The 13,082-nt window shown below is 43.7% G+C and overlaps 1 protein-coding gene and 1 long non-coding RNA gene across 14 annotated transcripts in view; one reads left to right on the top strand and one right to left on the bottom strand.

Moving 5' to 3' along the window:
• The window catches only part of ESRRG (estrogen related receptor gamma), a 404,199-nt gene that overhangs the window by 8,020 nt on the left and 383,097 nt on the right, over window positions 1–13,082 (top strand). For 4 of the 13 annotated variants that reach the window (XM_027453734.3, XM_027453736.3, XM_072035519.1 and 1 more), the window contains exon 1: window positions 11,807–11,944. The exons of 7 other annotated variants lie outside the window; for them this stretch is intronic. The gene's annotated coding sequence lies outside the window, so the exon portion shown is untranslated. Of the gene's footprint in view, window positions 1–11,806; window positions 11,945–13,082 lie in introns of those variants that run through there. 2 more of the 13 variants (XM_027453735.3, XM_027453733.3) reach the window with 1 other exon arrangement.
• Window positions 6,822–11,620, bottom strand: LOC119716591 (uncharacterized). The gene is made up of 2 exons (XR_005264879.2): window positions 11,473–11,620; window positions 6,822–11,244 (listed from the first exon to the last, which is right to left on the bottom strand). It is a non-coding gene; the product is annotated as an uncharacterized lncRNA (long non-coding RNA).

The following is a 13,082-nucleotide window of genomic DNA, read 5'->3' as shown; positions in this document are numbered from 1 at the left end:
AACTTGTATCAAATACAACAATCCCCTGGCTGGGGAAGTTGCCAGTGAAATGGCATAAAGTTTAACTCCCATTAATGATGACTAATAAAATGGATGAGGAACTTACACATTTTCTTTCAGTTAGGAAAATATTAGAGTAGATGAGAAGGAAAAAAAAAACTGAACTCAGTGCTTCTTTGCATATACTTGTCAGTCTACACTTTCTGAACAAATTATATCATTATTTAACATTTTTACTTTTTTTATTATTATTATTTGTATTTTTTTTTTCTCAAGATAAAAGAGTAAGTCATCTAAAGTTTGCCTGAAATTTAAAATAAAAAATGTAGGTCTTTAAACAAGGAATGAGAATAGTGCAACCCTCTGAATTACAAATTATGAAATCTTGTTTCTGTTTTGAGCCTGGATTTTCTCTGAAGAAATTTTCTTCCCATCACCCCCTTATTCATCTTGTCCATTTGAAAAATGTTGAAAGAGGTAGGTATTTTGGTAGGCTACAGCATAGTGACTCCTCAGTGCTCGAAAGATACCTGGAGCTCTGCATGCATTATCTTTGAATTAGTAGAAAGTGTTAAATATTAGTAGGAAGATAAAATCTTTTACATAAGGCAAAACTAGTGTAATCCAGTTATGGTTTTCACTGATACGTGGAAACTGAAAGATTTTGTAGCTGCACATGTACATACACTGCTACTTCTGGGGTAGATGGTGATGGAAAATATTCCGGGAAAAATAGAAACAAATGGAGCTTATACCTCGAACTTGGATGATACAAACTCAGTGGACAAATTACTACTTTTTTTTTTTTTTATTTTTTCATTTCTAATCTGTTATAATATCTATCTAAAGGAATAAGTGATATATATATATGTGTGTATATATATGTTTCACAGCTAGGGAAGAAATTACTCAAGGAGAAAATCTTACTTTAAAGGAAGTGTCACATAAAAGAGGAACTCTATGGGTCCTAATTTGTCTGTCTTGGTAGAATGAAGAAATTTTTGAAATCCCAGCACCCCAGCTTCCTCAAGAACAACTTGGTATCTGTAAGGTAGGATCACCAGTCATAGGCCCATATAAGTGACAATGACCACTGTCAGTTGCCGACTGAATTATTTCTCAGTTCATTCATCCATTATCTAGCAAATAAAGTGTCATCAATCCTTTTAGAGAAGGAACATACAATAGAAAAATATTTAAATGTTGTCGCTTGATTTTTTTTGTAGCAAAGAATATTTAAAAAATAAATACTCAGAGTAGGGGAAAAGAGACAGTTGAGGGACTGTGGTGGGACTGGCACAGATCCTTCCTGAACCAGTAGAAGATACAGACCAAATTGTTCATCACTGGCATGCTAACATCCTGAGATTCATAGTGAAGTTTCATTTGATCTGAAAGTTTGGTACTGCATCCATTGTAATCACTGAGGTTTGTGTTCCGCAGCCTAGAACTCTTGCCACTATGTCTAATTTTTACAAATGTTTTATTTTGACATAATAGTTTAAAACGTTTAGAAAAAACAGACATGCAAAACCTGTGAGTGATTATGCTATTGACATTTAAAGAGTAAATTTCATCTATTAAATTCATATGTGGGAACTAAGAGACAGAGGGAGACAAGACTCCCTAAAGCCCAAGATACCCAAAATACGTGCATGATTGACTTAGGACTACAAAGCAGGTTGCATACACCTGCTACACCCATGATGTGGCCTCATCAAGCATATACATCTTATGATACCTTCATAGACTACTAAAGCCTAGTTCCAGCTTTTTCCTCAACAATTTTGTGACACTCTTTCACCTAGTGGCAATGTTTCTTTCTTAAATCTCTGTAAAGCTTGTACCTATGTGAGGGTGAGAAGAGCTGTTTGTCTTTCCAGTACCCAAAAAATGAAGTACCCTTTATTCCTTGATGGCTAACTCACGTATTTTCAGGCAGAAATACCTGAAATTAGGTGGAATTGCTTTTACATAGCAATTTGTTGCACAGAGGCTGCATGGAGCAAAACCAGCATCTGATGTTGTACATTCTCTGTAGCAGCAGATGAAAGAGGAAAAATTGAGACAAAATGGAAAATAGTGAAGGGTCACTTTTGTTGGGCTTGCACAGAAAGAGATGTCTCAAGAAACAATGTGTACTTGTGGAATAGAAGGAATCTGTTTTCTGGATGCTAAACCTGGGTGGTATACTGACATTTAGTAACTTAGGAATGCAATAACCTACCTGCACAGGTAGGAATGTAGCACAACAGTTGTCTAACAACTGGAAATCAATACTATGGTAAATACTAATCTCTTAAGAAGAGACATTATTGTTACAAAAGAGGCAAAAAAAAAAAAATGTTTTGGGCAAAATTCTGTATCCGTTTGTGCATCTAGCTGTGTCACAACAAAACAGCAGGCATGGAAGCTGCTTCCCCCTCCCTTTGCTCTCCAGCCTCCTGAGCCGCCTGCTGCTTCAGTGACATTTCTTTTACTTATAGTGAGCATAATGGATGCAGGGGCTTGGTACTGGGATCAGTGAATTTCTCAGGATGGCTTCAGAAAGACTTGGATCAGATGTTCATGAGCTAGTGGCTCTATTTCTTAGCAGAAGTACGGTAGCAAAATATTACAGTGAAGTTTCCTAACTAGTAAAGCTGCTCTAATGAGTTGTACTATAGTATACGACAGTGCAGTGAAAAAAAAAGGGAAAAAAAAAAAGTTGTACACAAAATTATCCTTGTTGAAAAGAGTGAATAGAGAAAATACAGGATAGAACAAAACTCCCTGTAGCTTATATAACGTAATTTAGGAAAAGCGGTTTGATATCAGAGTTACTAATATCAGGCTCCCCAAGGTTTCTTCAGTCCTCCTGTAAATAAAATGAGGACAGGTTTCAGTCCAAGTGAGCTTCAGGATCATGTCCAGTACTGATATTTTATGCACACTTTGTTTTGTGCTGGTGTACACAGGCTCTAACAGACTTCACATCAGGCTGAAAGCGTTCAGCCAAAGAAGAGGTGCAGTTAGTTAGCTCTCTCATCTGCAGAACATAGGGGAAAGGCAAATGGCGATATCGAGGTGTTTGCGAGGGAGGTATTTCTCTAAGCGAGTTACTCCATGCTTTGCCTTGCAGAAGCTGATCTCAAGGTTTGTAGCCAGGCTTGCAAATGTGCAAGGGAGGCAGAGCCCCTGCCTGAGCGCCACACAGTCCTTCCTGAGCCTTTCTCTGCAATTAGGCAGTGCTGGGTGGCTACGTCTGCCCTTTATTCTTGTCTTTCTTTCTCCTTTTAATTGTGGCTGGAGCTGCAATCTGAGCAGAGTGACATGGGGAAGGCCTGATCCCTATTCTGACCTGTTGAAGACTGTGATTGTCTAGCTAAAGGCTGAAAGGACAGTACTCTGCAGCGGGTCTCCTTGTTTGGTGGAAATGGTTGAAACTCTGCCACCTAACTACCAGCAAAACACTGGTGCTATTTTGAAGCACCTTTTATTTTCTATTTAATTAGATAGATATCTGCAGATTTGGGGACTACCTTTTTTATTTCTTCCAGAATCTTCTAATTGACAAAAATAAGACCTAAAAACATATATATCCCTGCATTACTAAATCTATCTAAAAACAAAAAACAAAACCTGATAGATTTAATATATTTTAGATAGCTTAAGCGGTACATACTGTCTTACATATGACAAGGTTTCTTAAGCTTTATAAATTTTGTTTGTAAGCTATTAATGAACAGTGCTTCAGTAATGCAATGCAAACATCATAGCTAGAATGGAAATAAACACCTTATTTTCTTGGCAAAATTATCATTGTCCTGTGCAGAGGAAAACCCTCTGTAGTTGTCTTTGTTGCCACCACTGCTGCACTTTCTCCCCAGGATAGCCCATTGTTTGCTGCACTCCCTCAGCAAGCTTTTTGTAGGGCTTCTGGATGCTGGAACTTCATCTGATTAAATGCCTTGTACAGCACCTAACAAAATTAACTTCTTACCCTGAACAATGCTACCATGCTATAAATACCTAATGAGAAAAGGGCTCTCGTAGTGTCAACCTGGAGTACTCACCCAAAGTTTTGTAGAAATTTCTCTGTATTGGCACTGAGGCGATGCAGTCGGGCTTAAGCACAACAGCTCTCTCACCTTGCCTTTTGTGGCATGAGAGAAGGACACAATGGTTTTGGACTTATTTCTGCAAAATTTGAGCACTCGTAATTCCTGCTTACATCAGCAGGAGAGGAGAGCACGCAGCTCCTGGCACTAATTTCTGCCCTGCCCAGAAATTAACTTCAAGAGCCTCAAAATTGTCATTAAAATTCAATTGTTTCCCTTCACATTTACACATCCGCCCCTGGAAAAACAGCCATTGTGTAACTTCTGCCCCTCTCCCTGGAGGTGTTACCAGGAGGTTAATTCACAACGGGGATGGGAAGGTTGTAGCACAAAATGTTGACTGAAAAGAGAGAGGCAAGAAAATGAGCTTACCTTCAACCCCTCTGGCTCCAACACTGAACTATGTAATAATGTGAGTGTAGGATTTCACTGCTAGATTTTCACATTGGTTCTGCTTCTGTCTTGGCTACCATGCAAATATTTATTACTTTTTATTTTATTGCTGTTGCTTTATGACATGACCACTTGACCACTATATCATGAAAAGAATGCAACAATGCAACTTTTTTTTTTTTTTTTTCAATTTTTTATTTGATTAGATGTTGTAGATTTTCTTGGTTAATAGGTCCCTAGCTAGTATAAACTGGTATGACTCCACTGATTTCACTAGAGCTACATCAGCTTTCACCAGCTGCGTGCCTACTTTGTAGTATGTGGCTCTGACCAGCTAATTACTTTACCATAACACAGTATTCATATATAGTCATGGAATTTAAGGTTCTGACTGGTGTTAGGTAATTAAATGTAAATAAGTGTATTAGTCTTTAGAGTACAATCTTTTTCATTTTTCTCACCGTTTTCTATCACAAAAAAAAAAAAAAAAATAAATAAATTAAAACTGGTGTCCTCTCCTTCCCACTGGTCTCTTGGCTGCTTGCTAGGGGCCCACAGGTGTAAAACGAAGGATGGGTTCGGTATCAGCACATTTCACTTACGGCACTAGAAATGAGCATCTTTAATGCACCAAATGAGCCAAATGACAGGGGAATGCTTCCAGACGGCATTCCAGGGCTGTGAAGGCAACCCAGGGACCTGTGGTCCAACAGGCTTTGTAACGCTGAACCATGCTGAGAAAGGCCTTCCTGCACGCTTCTCTATACCATTTTTTACCTACATCTGTCAGATCTTTGAAAGCACAGCTTTTTGTTTTGCCTGAGGATGTACTTAAGCATTCTGAAAAGACAGAAGACTTGCTGAACTTTGAAGGCTAGGGACTGTAAATGGGTGGCTAGCAGGGTCAAGATGGAGCTGAAGTACTTCAGACCAAAATTATTCAAGGTCCAGTATTGACATGATCATCTTCTGACTTAACATAACAGGTGCCTCCTCTACATGAAGTCCTGCAGTCTTAGGGAAAACTTAGTTCATACAGTGTTGGGTTTCCATAATGAAGCATCACAGGTGCTTTCTTCTTAACTGCAACAGTATCAGTCCCTCTGTCTTTATATAAAACATAGCAATTAAAGAAATCAAGTTCAGGGATGAAGGGTTTCATGTTCCCTCTTCCAGTCTATAAACTATTCTATGTGTAGGCTTCTTCCGCTCGTCCTTTTGAAGCTCCACCATCAGCGTTTAAGGTTATTCAGGCCAAAGAAAGGGAGCAGCAGGGAGCATGACTGCAGCCTGCTGTGACAACACTGAATTATGTGGGGTAATCCTGGATCTCTGGCTTCCAGGACTTCTTTAGCATTCATACATTGAGAATAAAACACATTAATGGGCTTTTGAGAATTCCTGAGATATGACCTGGATCATAGATAGAGCCTAACTGCCATTAAACATAATACCTTCTTGGCAGCCATTCCTCCCATGCATCCTCTGCCTTTAAGATCTATTTTGGAGAGGCAAGAGGCATTTTGGAAATCTTGTAATCAGCTCCTGTCTACAAAGGAATCAGGCCCACTGCAGGCTGTTTTATCCTGTGCTTAGCATCTTGTATGTATGGCATGTGAAAGGGGAAGAGGGCTCAAACACCATTTATACTTTAAATAATTGTGTCAGTGGTTACACAATCCATAATGTTTGTATTTTCACAAAATGCAGTGTTTGTGGTTAACTTCTAGAGAGCAGAAATGAGATACAGTTCTAGTATTGGTTCAGACTGTACCACAGCCCATCTGTCAAGGGCATCAGGAAAGGTGCCAGTGAGCATCATACAATTTGTCTGCTACATATATAGAGTATCAGCACTTGCTCGTGGCACTTTGGCAACTTCTATCTATGTCAAGCAAGACAAAGTCTGATTCCTTTACTCCTTAATACAGTTGGTTCAAGTTTCTCCAACACTTGGCTCAAATCTTGTTAGAAGTCAGGCTGCAAAAGTCAGGAGGTGAACTTTCTTATTCCGCGAGAACTTGGATCCAACATTAGGTGAGGGCCCCACCCTGATCCTGATCTCTGATAAATATACTTTTCAACGTTGCGTTACTGCTAGTGTGAGAGCCAAATGACTGATATTTATGTTCAGCCAAATGGAAGCTCTTTTTTTTTTTTTTTTCCTGATTTATAAGTATGTTATGTTTCACAGACATGAGTAACCCATGTGGGATATCTTTCCCACAGAGTAAAACCAATGTAAATTCACATGACTCAGGGATTTGTTTCAATGCTCGTGTATAAACTCTCATTAGAAATGATTACGCTTAAAGATCAAAAGAAAAGTACACTCGCTTGTATTAATGTTTAATGCATAATTCACATTGTTAGAACAAAAAACAAAACAGTCAGTGGTTGTTATGACAAATATTAAACATTGGCACTACTAACCAATTCCCAGAGAGGATCCTTCATTTCACGACACTGGCTGTGTGCTGAGATTTCCTCTTGCATCTATTACGCCATTGTCTCCGAGACCTCTGCATTTTAAAGACCTCTTCCTTCCCTACAGGGATCAGCAATCCCCCTGTACTAGCATGGGTAGGGCAGACCTGAGACACCCTCTCACTGCAGGTACCTCCCATTTCTGGAGAGCTCTCAGTGGCAGCAGTGTAAAATAATCTAATCCAGTTGTTGACACAAGTGTGATTTTAGATATGGCATGTTCCCGTATGGTCCAAAGCTCTCCTGGCCTTCAATCTCAGCCTACTTTCAGCCTTACTATCAAGACTAGGCCCATGTTCGCTGTTACTCAACACAACAGGATTAGAGCTTGATTTTTACCTTCCTTGTTCAATGCTTTCTTTCTTACCACAGAGCTTCATACTTAAATAAGCAGGCTAAGCATGAGGGGGGCATATGTGAAATCCATTCCCTGTATCCTTCAACCAATACCAGCACGGTGGAGCAAAACCATGCTCATAATCACAAATTGAGCTTAAGAAGAATCACATTTGCAGAATCAATGCCTGTTACATGGAGTAGCAGGGCTGCTCAATGTATATATAGGAAGATCCATGGGTACCCTCTGCCTTCCCACACCTTACAGTCTTACACAAAGTAATTTTTTTCCACATATCTTCATAGCATTTATTGACTTTTTCTATGCCAGTGTTTAAATTTGTAACACCTAGCTTTCGTATTTATGCTTCTCTTTGAGACTTTGCTGTTTTACTAGCTGACCTTACATCACTTTTTTCACATCTATTTTTGTTTGTGGTTTTGTTTGTTTGTTCTTTTTTCATCAAAAAAAAAAAAAAAAAGTTTGATATGTAGGAGCCTTAATTCAAGTCAAAGAGTCACCGATCTTCCAAGGAAGGTCTGTGGCACAGAATGACATTTGAAGAGCTTTCTGCTTGACGTGAAGGTGCAAAAAAATTTCCCTTTCTCATTATCGTTTTGGTAATTTTCCTGTACACCAGTAGTGACACAATACACCTGATTCAGTCCTCCTGTACCCACCCATTCAGAGCAAGTAACTGCCTGAGACTGAGGTAGGCTCTTCCTGAATCAGGTCTCTAAACAAACTGCGAAATTAGCTTCCTGTTCCTGAGGTGCCTCCTGAGAGCCCCATTGTTCTGCAAGCCATCCTGTGCAAGTTTGCGAGGTTCCTCATGCAGGAACTAGTATTGTTGCATTATAAAGGGTGCTTCACGTAGACACTACTGCTTTGAATGGCATGTAGTCAAAGTACAAGCAGATCATGGCTGTTTAAGAGGACATAGCAGACCTTTGGGTTTTGTTTTCCTTTTGTTAACAACCTACTCAAAAAAATTATGATCAAGAACCCGGTATTTTCTCCAGTAGAGAGCTGACTGTCTGTTCCAACACAGCTGAGAATGTACTCAGAGTACGCATTGTTTATTTTTTTTGGTGGTGGTGTGGGTTGTGTTTTTTTTGAAGTGCACATGGAATTGCTGTCCTTGACTTGATCATAAGTGCATAGCCGTTGTGAGGTTTCTGTTAAGAAAGAAAAACCTGTAATGAATTAAATATGCCTCACAAGGAAAGAAGTAGGTCAAATGTTGAGCTAAATTAACCTTATGTTATATAGAAAACTACATACATTGTGTTGTTTTCACGTGTGCAACTTTGGACTTGTCTACACACAAAGTTATTCCAAAACACTTACTAGCTACACTGCAATAATTACTCTCGACTAAAACCATGTGTGGACAAATTTTATGCCAGCGTAAGAATTCACTTTCTTGAATTCTCTTTATCCACTTTAGAAGTGGATTAAGTGAAACCAGGAAACAGCTCTGTCATTCCAGAATGAATGAGGCACCTGGGCACAGTTCTGCTTTACATTCAGACTCTACCTTAATCCAGCACAATTTTGCTGGGCTGAGAGGCTCTTAAGATATATCTACATAGCAAATGAACTTGTGATTATAGACATACCAAGCTTTCTTTTACTCTCGCTGGCATGAGTAACAGCAGTAATGAAAGATGGTGGCAGACACTTCAGTGTAGCCTATTAACTGGAGCATACACGCAGGAAGCCTTCTGGTTGTGAACAACCTATGCTGAAATCCACCTCATCATGCCCTCACTTCAGATACTACGCACGTCCCTGTACTAATGCCGGGGTGGGAATGCCTCTCTACATCTCTGGTGTGTACACGCACCAAAAATTGCATATGCGATAGGACTGTGCAGCTGAGCTAAATGGAAAACAGGTGAATCTAACTTCAGAGGTTAATCACATTGGAGGAGACGCATGGCTCACACATTTTTAATATACACACCTTTGACAACCAAATAAAGTGTCAGATGTGCGACTACATAGGCCAAATTAAATATGCTGCAGACAAGCACAGCTCTGTTGATTTCATTGGGGCTGAATTTGGCTCCATAGGCAAGTTCTTGCTTATTTGACTAATACTTGTTTTGTTGCCTATCTGCTCATTTCTTGTAATGAAATTAATGCACTTTAATATTCCTTTCAATGCATTCCAAAAATGGCAATTTGATTAACTAATTCCCTTTTAAAAGTGTAACAATCACAAGTAAAATCTCCCTGTTATGAGAGGTATGGAACAACTGCAAATGGCATCTTGGGTAGCTCTGCCATAACCTTCATCTTTTTTAAACAAATTGCCCACATCAATCAGCAGAGCCTCATTTAAAAATGAATGGTAAAATACAGACAACAACCGGCGCTTTTCAAGTCTACCAAAAATGTACAGGTAATGTACCCTCTACTCTGCTGTTGAGACAGTATACTTAAGACAAAAATTTAGTCTAAATGCTGCTCAAAACAATTTCAAAACAGAAACATTAGACAAACTAGTCTTTATAGCCAAGCCAGAAAGCACCTCAAGCAGCTTGGGTTAAAAATAAAAAGTACTTTCAATTTCACTCTCCTTAAAATGGTGCTTGAACTCCCTAATATTCTGAGAAGGACTTTTTACTTTTTTTTTTTTTTTTTTTCTATCCCCAGTTAAAAAGCAGTCTTTTTCCAGTGGAAATAGACTATCTCAACATTTAAAATAACAGCTGCTCCAGAGTACTGAGTCTGGCAACAGAAAAGGTTTATGCATTTATGCTAGTTTCTCCCTGACTTTATCCCCTGAAAAAAAAAACTGGAAGTGCAAAACCTGATTAGTAACAATATTAAACAAAGGCAATCTTCCCTTTTATTGTATTTAAATTAGGAAAATGAAAGTGTTAATGCTAATATTAAATATGAACAGATGTAGCTGCAAAAATAATTTAGTTTCAGCCCTGTTTTGTGCTCCTTTGTGAACTCCATGGTGCTAGCTAAGTGTATATTGCAAGTCCTTGTTAAAACAGGTGGCAAGAAATGCAGCATGGCATGGAGAAACTTGACTTTGGGCTTTCCTGAGCGCCCTGTGGTCAGCGTGCAGATGCAGTTTGGGATATTAAAAGTGTACGTATGTAACAACTTAGCTTTAGCTGAAAAGGCCCACAAGTCTGCGCCACCATGGATACCTAGGAGTGAGGCCTAGCTCTGAAAATACATGAGTATGAGCACAGGAGTAAATCCATACATCTTAAGCTCCTGAATTCACATATACTTACAGGATTTCCCTCAAAGGAGTCCAAAACCCAAGGGAAGATATCCAAGCATGTTGCCAGCCCCTGCCCCTGCTCGTAACTATGCCCTGGGCACGCAGGTGACCATGCCGGTGGCAGCAGGCCTTATCTCCCTGCGTGGTGGCATGGGACGCTTTGGGACACGGCTGCACCCCAGCAGCAGCGCGTGAGGGTGGGCTGCACACCCCCAGCTCAGCCTGACACCATCTCACCAGCGACCTTCACGCCCTGGCCCACAAGGAGCATGACTGGAGCATGCATCCACCCGCGTACCACACCAGCCGATGCCGTGGGGGCTCGATGTGTATTTGGGGGGCCCGGACCTCATTTGCAGTGCCTTCGGGGTGCTTTATTTTTTACCCTAATTCCATTCCCCTCCCCGCACGGACATGGCGGGCTGGCAGCATGTGCGTGGCAGCGTGTCACCGGCCGTGCTGTCCCGTCTGAGCGCATCTGTGCTGCTGGAGGGTGGCAGCCCCGCCACCCTTATTTCGGTGGTTGTGGTTTTTTGCTTTTTTTTTTTTTTTTCTTCCCACACCACCCTCCCCCCCTTTTTTTTTTTTTTTTTTTTTTTGCGTGTGTGCTTTATTTCTCCAGGTGGGACGTGGCGGTGCCCAGCGAGGCTGGCCTGGCGCTGATCGTCACCCTGAAGGTAAAATGAAAGACAAAAAGATGAACGCATGCCTGCTCCCCCGCGCCCGCCACCATCGCGGGCCGGCAGCCCCCGCCGCGCGCCGGATTTCCTGCCTCGGCTTTTTTTTTTTTTTTTTTTTTTTTCTCCCTATCGTTTCGCCGAAAAGATTTAAAAATTATTTTTTAAAAAATAATAATAATAAAAAAAAAAATACCCGCATGCAGAGAAACGTGCACGTACCCGGCAAACGAGCCCGAGCAAAAAACCCCGGCCGCTTCCCCCTTCTCCTGCCAAGTTATCATTGAGAAAACAGCCAGGCGGAGTGACGTCCCGGGTCAGGCCGAGTGCGGAGCGGCGCTACCAAGGCGGCAGGGAGGCCCGGAGCCGCCAGCGGGGCCGGGGCCGCGGGGCCGGGGCCTCCGCCGCCCGCCCGCCGCCGCCCTCCGCCCGCCGGGGCCGCCCCCGCCGGGGCCGCCCGCCCCGCGCCCCCCTCGCCCCCCGCCGCGGCTCCCCGCGGCCCGAGCCCGCCGGCGGCTCCCCCCTCGGCGGCGGAGGTCGCGGGAGCCCGGCTGGAGGAGGCGTGTGTAAAGATTTTGCAATGTCCCTGCATGGTGTTGTAGACTTTGCGAGCAAAGAAACCGGCTTCGGCTTCTTTGAAAGCCCCGGCGACTCACCTGACTAGCCTGCCTGCCTGCGGTGCCGAGCGGACCAGGTAACGCCGGGACCCCCCTCCCCCGGCCGCTGACATTGCGGCGGGGGCGGCGGGCGGCGGCCGGCAGCGCAACCCCCCCCCTCCAAAAAAAAAAAAAAAAAAGAAAAAAAAAGAAAAAAAAAAATCCCAAGCCTTAGGGGACTAGCAGCGGCTCCCCCCAAAAAACCCAAACCGTGGGCACTGCACTTGCCCCGAGTCCCCCCCCTCCCCAAAAAGCCGCCCCCCCAAGCCCGCAGCCTCCCGTGGTGTTGGTCTCTCGGGCAACGATTGAAAATTATTGGGGTGCGGGGGGTGAATTTTATGCTTTATGATTATTATTAGGGCATTTATTCCCCGCCCTTCCTGCCGACCCCGCAGGTCTCGCCCCCCTCCGTCCCCCCCCCCCCCCTCCCGGCCGGGAGCGCCGGGGAAGTGAGGAGGCGAAAGGGAGCCCAGAGTTTGGGGCCGGGGTCCCGGGGTGGCGGCGGGCTTCAACTTTAACCCGGGGGGGCTGGCCCCGGCCCCGGCCCCCTGCCCGACCTCCCCCGGTCGCCCCGTCCTCGGGGGGGGGGCTGCGGAGAGGCGAAGTGCGGCAAGTCGGCGGGTTTGGAGGGGCTGAGCCCGGCCCAGGGGGTCTCTGCCCCCCAAATCCCAGCACCCCTCCGCAGGCCCTCGGAGGTGTTTTATTTATTTATTTTTTTTTGGGGGGGGGGAGGCGCTGGGTCCGCGTGCTGGCCGCGAGAACCGGGGACAGGGCTGGGGAGCGGGGGGCGAGCAGAAAGGAGCCGGGCAGCGGGGAGGGCAGGTGGGTGGCAGCGTGGGCAGGGCTCGCCTTTCCCTCCCGCAGCCCCCCCGGGCCGGCCTGCAGCGGGGGGGCTCCAGGGCTGGCAGCCGAGCGCAGCCCCGCAGGCAGGGAGCTGACCCCACGCCTCACACCGCCGGCCGGGAGGGAAACCCGAGCGTCCTCTGCAGAAAACCACCCAAGTTTGCAGCGTTTAGGAGCAGCCCTCTCTTAAATGCGAAGTGCAAAACTTATCCGATGCGGTTTTTTATTTTTTTTCCTCCCCCCCTTCCCAGTTTTATTCCAGAGCACAAAATGTTCCCGTGTAGCACACATGCAGTCAGTCGCTGCTAGGATGGGAGTAGTTTCCAATCTAAC

This window comes from Anas platyrhynchos, chromosome 3 (assembly GCF_047663525.1).
Source record: "Anas platyrhynchos isolate ZD024472 breed Pekin duck chromosome 3, IASCAAS_PekinDuck_T2T, whole genome shotgun sequence".
Lineage (NCBI taxonomy): Eukaryota > Metazoa > Chordata > Aves > Anseriformes > Anatidae > Anas > Anas platyrhynchos.
The sequence above is the reverse complement of the archived record's forward strand: the minus strand, read 5'-3'. Positions and strand labels throughout refer to the sequence as shown.